This window comes from Mandrillus leucophaeus, unplaced genomic scaffold (genome assembly GCF_000951045.1).
Source record: "Mandrillus leucophaeus isolate KB7577 unplaced genomic scaffold, Mleu.le_1.0 Scaffold1067, whole genome shotgun sequence".
Lineage (NCBI taxonomy): Eukaryota > Metazoa > Chordata > Mammalia > Primates > Cercopithecidae > Mandrillus > Mandrillus leucophaeus.
Genome location: NW_012098843.1, coordinates 428,355 through 436,878, shown reverse-complemented (window position 1 = coordinate 436,878; position 8,524 = coordinate 428,355). Strand labels below are relative to the sequence as shown.

Genomic DNA, 8,524 nt, shown 5'->3' with positions numbered 1-8,524 from the left:
GGTCCAGGACCGGCCAAACTTGCCTCCCGCCGGGGGCTCGGTGGAGCGCTCGGAGGTGTGCTAATGGCGCTGGGCGCAGCCCCCTGTGAACCTGAAAACCTCTGCTTGAGCTCGGGAGGCCGAGCGGGGGCGAAGGAGAGCTTGACCCTTCCCCGCCAACCCCCTGGGGGCTGTGGGGGTTCGCGCCCCGCGGTGCGGGAGTGGGGAGGACAGGTTGGCATGGGGCTTATTTGGGGAAAAGACCGTTGGATTTTCAGCAGCTCAGGTGGAAATATGTCACTGTGTTTTTCCGGCTGGATTAGCAGATACATTCTTCCCGTCTTTCTAGCCAAAACATGTAGACAGGCAAAGGGTTATATTAGCGGCATGTAGAAGTCGCTGTGGATTTTTGTGTATTTCAGAGCTAGTTGGTTGGTATATAAAACCGATGGTGCAAACCCTTACCGTCAACACGTTAGGGCCAGTTTAAAGAAGGTCCTTCTAGAAGTCAGATTATTCGGGAGTTCGATGAGGCTGGGGGATATTGTTGTGCTGCGTATTTAGGAGCCTCTGCTTACGTGAAGGGATGTGTTTTAAGAGTGGCAACTTTGATACAGGTGTCGGGAGTTGAGATTCTGCCGGAAGGATGTACCGGGTCAGCCAGCAGAGGCAGCCTTGTGCCCAGCCTAACTTCCAACTCGGTGTTATGCTCTGTATTTCTTAGAAACTGGTTATCTGTGAATGATTTTCCCCTCTAGGTGTAAAGTTTATACGTTAGAGCTTTTGGCAAGATTCTCTCTTCCCAGGCTATCATTTTTTGTTTTATATTCAGCTATAAGGTTTAAAGTTTTGAAAAATGCATCACTGTAAGCTCCAATTTTATAGTCACTTAGGTATAGAAATTTGGAGAAGTGACTCAGTATAAGCTCAAAAAGGACAGAATCTTGAATCTTTCTTTTAAATCCTATAATCTTCTGCATCTTATGCAGAATAAGTGCTCATTAGTTATTTGTTGAATGAATGAACTGTGTTTCAAGCTTTCATCTAAAAACCACAATTTAGAATCACAGAATTGTTCTGTGGCTGGTGAAATTTAATTGGATTTCAAAAATTGCTTCTTCATATAAATAGGCAAACTCAGTTATTTTAACATTTATATTTCAATTCTGACATTTTTAGGACCATATGCTGTCTTTCTGTAATGTGTCATTAAGGTTATGAGGTAATTCTTCCCAACTCCTAAGTTCATTTCGTGTCTAAGCTTGCAAAATTTCCAGTCTCATTGGTAATCATGCCTACTTCAACTGTGCTCTCAAACACAATTTAAAAAGTAAAAGTCGTGTTTCAAAGAAAATTCTAAGTTACCCCAGAGGAAACAATGATTTGGTTAATAAGTGATGGTTAATAACTTGTTTTAGAGTTGAGTTTTTCTGGTTTGATCTAATTATCATGTCTTTTATTACAGGCAAAAGTAGAAATAAAACATTTAGAAGTGTCTGTGATTCTTAAATGATTCAAAATGTAAGATATAGATGCACAATTTAAACTGTTTTCTCCTCAGTATAGAAACACATCAGTTTCTAAATTTGACAGCCAGGAGATTGTGAAATGAGGGTTTGGAAGATACAGTGGAAGATAACTGCTTTAAAATGTTACATGTTTTTGAAAAAAGAAAAAATGGTTAACTGCATCACACTTTATTTGCTTTATTTTTACACTATGATATTTTCTGTTTTGATTTCATTTTTTTTCCATCGCATGAATTTCATGAGTCAGTGTGAACTTCTTTCAATCTCTGCTTAACAATATTATCTGGGTGCGCTCCCAGATTTTCTTTCTGACATTTTAATGCATCTTTACCATCTTCACTTCATATTACCCAAATGACTTATTTTTACACAATATGGTAGGCCATATTTTATTACTATTGCTTCTCCAACCTACTTATTTTGTTCCTAGATGGATAAGGAAACAAAACTTTTCTATAAAAGGTAATAAGACTGTAGGAACCAACAGTGAGAGGGAACTTATGAAAAAAATTAATTATTATGATTTATTAAAACAAATCCTAAATTCTCTCCTGTAAAAAAGATAATTACATTTTACACTTCTTAAATTTGTAACCCAGGGTATTGACCAATTAATTTGCCTGACTCTTTCTTGCACACTAAGCTTTTCAAAAAAGCCCTCCCCTTTGGTTACGGTAAGCTCTCTTTACCTTGTTACTTATAAGCACTTATGTGTTCATTTTACGCGTAGGAGTTGAGCCTTTAACTGCTCAGTTTAACTGCTATTACTTTGGCCTTGGAATCACAGTCAAATAAAAGCTCTAATCTCAGATTCGAAGAGGTATTTTTCTCTTGTGTGTCCTGCATCCAAATGCGCAGTGCCTCTGGGATTGGATGTTTCTCTTTTGGGTCCTACCTCCTGATTCCCCAGCGCTCCGCCTCCAGAAGCACCACCAGAATGCAATCCAAGACCTGGATTTCCTCTGTCTTTCTCTATCTTCCTAAAGGCTGTATTTTAGAAACCTCTATTCCTTTCTTGCTAAGTGCCATTTACCATTGTTTTTAAAATCCCAGTCCATAATTTTTTGTTTGTTTAAATTCAACAGGATCCTCTCAATTCACTTGTACTGGAATCAAAATTGTTGATTGCAGAAAAAAATATACAGAAGTAAATTTGTTTGACCTTGAATTTCAGATATAGGGAATACATGAAGAGTAATTGTTGTCTACTGGTCTCCCCTCAACAGTGATACAAAATGCATTTGTTTCTGCACATTCCAGAGAATATGAATTTTCTGTTGCTAAATTTGATCAGAAGCTTAATTGAGAGAAATGATGTTTATGGGGGGTTGGCTGAACAAAAGCCATGACGTCAACCTATTCCCTTCCAATACTAGCTGTTGGACCAGGAGTCTACCCAGATCTTCAGAATCTGTACTTTGGTACCTTGTTTTGCATTCTTAACACACTCCCCCTCCATATGCCCACACTGAGGGATTTTATTAATACAGCTGGAGGAAAATTACTATTATGTTACTTTAGAAATATGGTTATGATCATGGTTCTTTCTATAGTTCCTGTTTGAAGACTCATGCAAGAAATTCCTTTTAACTTTAAATGCCAAAGAAAAACTTTACTTACCCTGAACAATTTGTGTGTGTGTGTGTGTGTGTGTGTGTTGTCTTTTCATCATGCAAAATGAGAATCAAATCATTGATTATATTTCCCTTTCTAACTTGGCAACTAGGAAATGAATAGTCAAATTTGCAACTGAATTTTAATAATCATATAAAAATTCATAACCTAATATCAATATTCTGTCTTTCCCTATGGTCTTGAGCTTCTGTTCTACCTTGTTTTTCTTGATTCTGATGTTTATGTAATTATACTTTTCCATTTGATTGAATTATATTCTTTTAAGATGACTCATATCCTTTGTGGAACAAGGCAGATTATAAAACATAAAACCAAATAAATGAAAACATTGCACAATTGATCTCTGGACACAGTATGTTTTTGATGAATAAGTTTAATTGGTTACATTAAATGTTTTGAACAAGAATTGCAAATTTAGTGCATTTGAACTTAGCCAAATGGAAAACAATGTTACATAGTTTTACAAAACGTTTTTTAAACTCTTGCATTTATATTCACTCATTACTAATTTGAAATTAATAAAGCCATTCAATTTAAGTCAATTATATTTGGAGTACCTGCCTTAAATGCTATATAGGTTGAACAGGAGTTTCAATAGAATAAAGTCATTTTCAGCCAAAGGGCCTAACTTAGCATAACACTCACCAGAGTGGATCAAAAATCTGACCTTCACATCAGTGATTCATGTGATTTATTCTTGTTTTAATAAATTATGGAGTCTTCTCTGAGCCTCTTTTATTTACCATGAAATCTAAAAGATTGAGCTCCTGGAGTTAATTCTTCATATTGATGTTTTAACACCTAATTGTTAAGTTGGTTGAATTTACCCAGGTAACCCAGTATTTACATCGACATGATAAGTTGAGCTTGATATATTTATTACCACGGTAAGCAGAAAGATCGGCCTTTCTCAAGGGTCAGTCATTCGTACAGTCTGGTAGCCTTTGGCATAAAAATGATCTGAATTCAAAAGTGCAACTTAAAACATAAGAGGGGGTTTGGAGGGGGACCTGGGCAGGTTTTTACATAGAGGCATCTCATTCTGATAACCTTCATGTCTTTTTTAAAATTTATTTTTAGAATAGGTAGTATCCTTATGGTTCAAAAGGTACAAATGACTCTAGAGTGAAAGTACTCCCTCTCATACTCATTCACCTGTCACCCATTTCACTAATCCACAGGTAACCAGTGTTAGTTAATTGATAATCTTCTAGTGACATTTTATGCATGTGCAAGCAAATATGAACATGGAAGCTGTTCATTTTCTCTCCTAACCTGTCTCTAATTCACTCTGTTCCATCCCCACTGCTTCTGTTTTGCTCCTTAGATGCCTTGGACTGTTGTCTGCATTCTGCCTTGCTCTGCATTTCAGCCGCCCCATTTCAGCAGGCTGTCCTTCTAAACTTCCCCCATCAGACCCTCTAAAACATTTCCATCATACACGGGAAGGAATCTGCACATCTTACCCTGGTCTCTTGGACCCTGAGAGATTCATCTCCTGTATCCCTCCTTGTCATGCGTTTTACCCACAGTCATTCTTAGCTAAGTCCCCTTGACCCATTTCATAGACCCATAAAAAACCTGATGGAAGTTCAAGTTGTTATCATGCACAGCAAATACCATTTACCTACATATCCTTATTTGTGGATCCCCAAGCTAAAAATTTGTGTTTTAGAAATACAAAACTAATTGCCACTTTGTGCACATGGATAGAGTATGATTTTTCTTCTCCACGCTTTTCCCTCTGCTTGGAACATGCTGTCCAATTTTCATGAGCAAGCCACACTCATTTCTGGTGTCATCTTTAGGGACGTTTCTTAGCTGAGATTCTGTAAACTCATGGAGCCTTCCACATGTAATTAGTGTCCCAAGTAGGCTTCCATACTAGGAATAATTTTCCATACTAGGAATAATTTTTTATATTAGCTGTGTTATAGCTAATAGCTATACTTTGCTTCTAGCAAAATTGACGTTCTGGTAAAACTTAACGATGATTTTGGATAGTATGTAAGATTGGTAAAAAAAAAAAAAAATCAAAGTTGAAGCTTTTATTTAATTATTCATCCTTCTTCTCTCCCCACCCCCCTCCCACCTCAATATAAATCAGTTGTCCCTCAGTATCTGCAGGGGATTGGTTCCAGGGGTGGGTTCCAGGACCCCTGCAGGTATCAAAATCTGAGGATGCTCAGGTTCCTGATATAAAATGTGACAGTATTTGCATATAATCTATGCACATCCTCCTGTATATTTAAACTCATCTCTATATGACTTGAAATACCCAAATACAGTGTAAATACTAAGTAGATAGTTGTTATAGTACAATGTTTAGAGAATAATGACAAGGAAAAATGTCTGTACATGTTCAGTACACAACCATCCAACAATTCATTTTTTTCTTCAAGCTTTTTTTTTTTTTTTTTTTTGAGACAGATTCCCACTGTTTTGAGACAGACTCCCTCTGTCACCTGGGCTGGAGTGCAGTGATGTAATCTTGGCTCGCTGCAACCTCCACTTCCCAGATTCAAGTGATTCTCCTGCCTCAGCCCCCTGAGTAGCTGGGATTACAGGCATGTGCCACCAAGCCCAGCTAATTTTTGTATTTTCAGTAGAGACAGGATTTCACCATGTTGTCCCTACTGATCTCGAACTCCTGACCTCAAGTGATCCACTTGGTTGGTTGATTCCATGGATGCAGAACCCATGGATATGGAAGGCCACCTGTGCATGTCCAAATCAATTTTTTTTAGCAGCCCTTGCTTACTTTACTAATTCTCAAACACTGTGTTAACACCCATTAAAAATAGCTTTGGTATTTATTATGACACTCATCTGGGAGAGTGTCTTTTATGCCTCCCACTCTACTTTTCTTCTGTGGTTGGTACATAAAGGGGTGAAAGCCTCCATATAGGGTGTCACTGAAGTTTGGGGATCAGCCAGGCAAAAAGGGTACTCTTAAGACATTGAAAGGATTGAGCATTGACCCTGATAGATGACATGAGCCATCTGGAGAGAGTGGTCCAATCTAAGAAGTGACTCCTAAGTATGTGAATGAAATATTTTTAATTCCAACCCAAGTAATCAGAGATCTTAAGTGCTTGGTTTTTATTGCAAAGTGCCTGGCATGAGGTAATTTGCTTTTGATAGCTGATTAACAGAGGATTTAGAGAGTGAGAGTTTAATAGTGTTTGTTCAGCACTGTTCATGTGGAATTTCTGACTAGTGGGTTGTTCTTATCACTAACCAGGTATGCCTTATAGAATAGAAATAATTTGTGAGATAAATCCATAGGTCTGAGATCCCTTAAGAGCTTTCATGTTTCTTCTGTGATTGGGGCACTATACAAACATTGAATTTATTGACTTGTTTCCCTAGGCGTGCTGATATCATGAAGTGAGAGTGCTCTTAATAGCGGTGCTAAATATTCTAGCCATTGGATAAGTGTCGCCCCTGTAGTATGGGATAAATCTCAATTTCACGCTATTCGTGGGTCTGTTGGGAAGGTCTGCTCAGTTCTATGGTTGCAGGTGTTTACAGCTGAGCCCTCATCCCTAGTTTCCGGTGATTTCCCCTGGGGTTCTGCCTGTCTATAGTGTCCCACTGAAACAACTAGTTAGCAATACTCTTTGATATTTTGAATCACAGAGCATTCCAAAATAATTTCTATTTAACATGTCTTAACTCTTTGAAAACCTTTATAACAAGAAATAGGAATAAAATATTCACAAAACAGAAACTTAAGATGTCCAAGACATGAAAATAATACTGACTTCATGGCATCAAAGAAATGCAGATTATTAGATTTTAAAAGTTAGTTACAGTGCTGGCAAGAGTGAGGTTGTTTTTAGCTCATGAAGGGTAGAATGGTATACCTTCAATGGAGAGCAGTGTGCCTCATGGACTCCCTTGGCACTCGTGATTCTCTTCTGAGTATATCCTAAGGAAACAATCAGACATTAAGCTGAAGTTCTGTAATGAGTCCATGATCTTTGAGAGGCCACTGATACAGTAGAAAGGTTAAAAGCAGGAATGCCAGAACCGGTTATGTGGCTTGGAATCCTGTTCCACCAGTTACCACTTCTGTGCAGTTAGGAAGTTAATTTCTCCACACTTTGAGTTTTCTCATCTGTCAAATGAAGATAATAATAGTATCTACCTCCTACATTGTACAGAGAATTAGGTAAATTAATTTATGTAAAGTACTTAGAACCCTGCCTGGCACAGAGTAAGCAACTGTATAAGTATCAGTTATTATCAGGGGTGTTACTGTAAAAATTTAAGAAAAATTCAGCAGTGGAGTCATTTTTTTAAGTGATAGTAAATATATATGAAAAGATATTTAGCCACTAAAATAATGATTTTCAGCAATATTTAATTACATGGAAGATGTTTATAATAACTGAGTTAGACATAAAAAGTATATACAAAAAATTCTAATTTGATTTTAAGATGCATTTGCATAGAAAACAGGAAAGTGACAAACTATTTTTTCTCACTAATAGGATCATAAGAGATTTGTTTTCCTTTTTCACATTTTTATTTGTTATCCATATGTATTGTAATTATAATTATTGAACATTATTACAATTATGTATCATCTGATTTTTATATTTTTGACTTTTTAAAAGCAAATGCATATTCATTTTGACATATTTTACTTTCTCTTCCTTCTTTTAAAGCTACTAATATTTCACTTCCTCAAAATCTCCCACACATCATCTGCTTGGTATTTTCTTGCATTTAGCTCTCTTGCTTTATGTATAGATCGGCTCCAAGCCTGTTTCTTCAAGAATAAGCAGACCAAGTAAAACGACTTAAGAGATTTTAGTGGTGGGGACTTTCTCCTGGAAGTTTAATCCCAAGAATGTGGCTTAGATGATGATGGCACTGTGTCCTCTCTACATTTCATGCACTCACCCTTCTCTTCTACTTTTCCCTGAATGAACTTGGCACTTTAGTGGGGTCAGAATCCTCAGTAATCCCACACGTACAGGAGAAAAATTCCTGCCTCCAAGCCTTTGCTGTCCTTGCTAGCTGGAATTTCCCTCCACATTTCTTCCTTTAAAATCAGTCTTCCGTACCAAATTTATACTTAATTCCATGAATACTTTCCAACCCATCTATTGTATGCTGACTTCAGTTCTTTTGGCACTTAAGCATTTGTACCACAAATGAACTAAATATTGGCTTACTTTATTGCTTAGTTGTTCTTTTTTTTTTTTTTTTTTTTTTTTGGAGACAGAATCATGGTCTGTTACCCAGGCTGGAGAGCAGTGGCATGATCTCGGTTCACTGTAACCTCTACCTCCAGGGTTCAAGCAATTCTCCCGTGTCAACCTTTGGAGTAGCTGGGACTATAGGCATGCGCTACCATGCCAGGCTAA

General features: G+C 37.4%; 1 protein-coding gene and 1 long non-coding RNA gene across 3 annotated transcripts in view; one reads left to right on the top strand and one right to left on the bottom strand.

Annotated features, from left to right (window-relative positions):
• NCOA7 (nuclear receptor coactivator 7) overlaps positions 1–8,524 on the top strand; it is a 160,552-nt gene that overhangs the window by 10,191 nt on the left and 141,837 nt on the right. Inside the window, exon 3 of one of the 2 annotated variants that reach the window (XM_011985024.1) lies at positions 5,574–5,710. The exons of the other annotated variant lie outside the window; for it this stretch is intronic. The gene's annotated coding sequence lies outside the window, so the exon portion shown is untranslated. The remainder of the gene's footprint in view (positions 1–5,573; positions 5,711–8,524) is intronic. 2 annotated transcript variants of the gene reach the window in all.
• LOC105543202 overlaps positions 6,771–8,524 on the bottom strand; it is a 23,955-nt gene continuing 22,201 nt past the window's right edge. The window contains exon 3 of the long non-coding RNA XR_001006592.1: positions 6,771–7,077. This is a non-coding gene — a long non-coding RNA (uncharacterized LOC105543202). The remainder of the gene's footprint in view (positions 7,078–8,524) is intronic.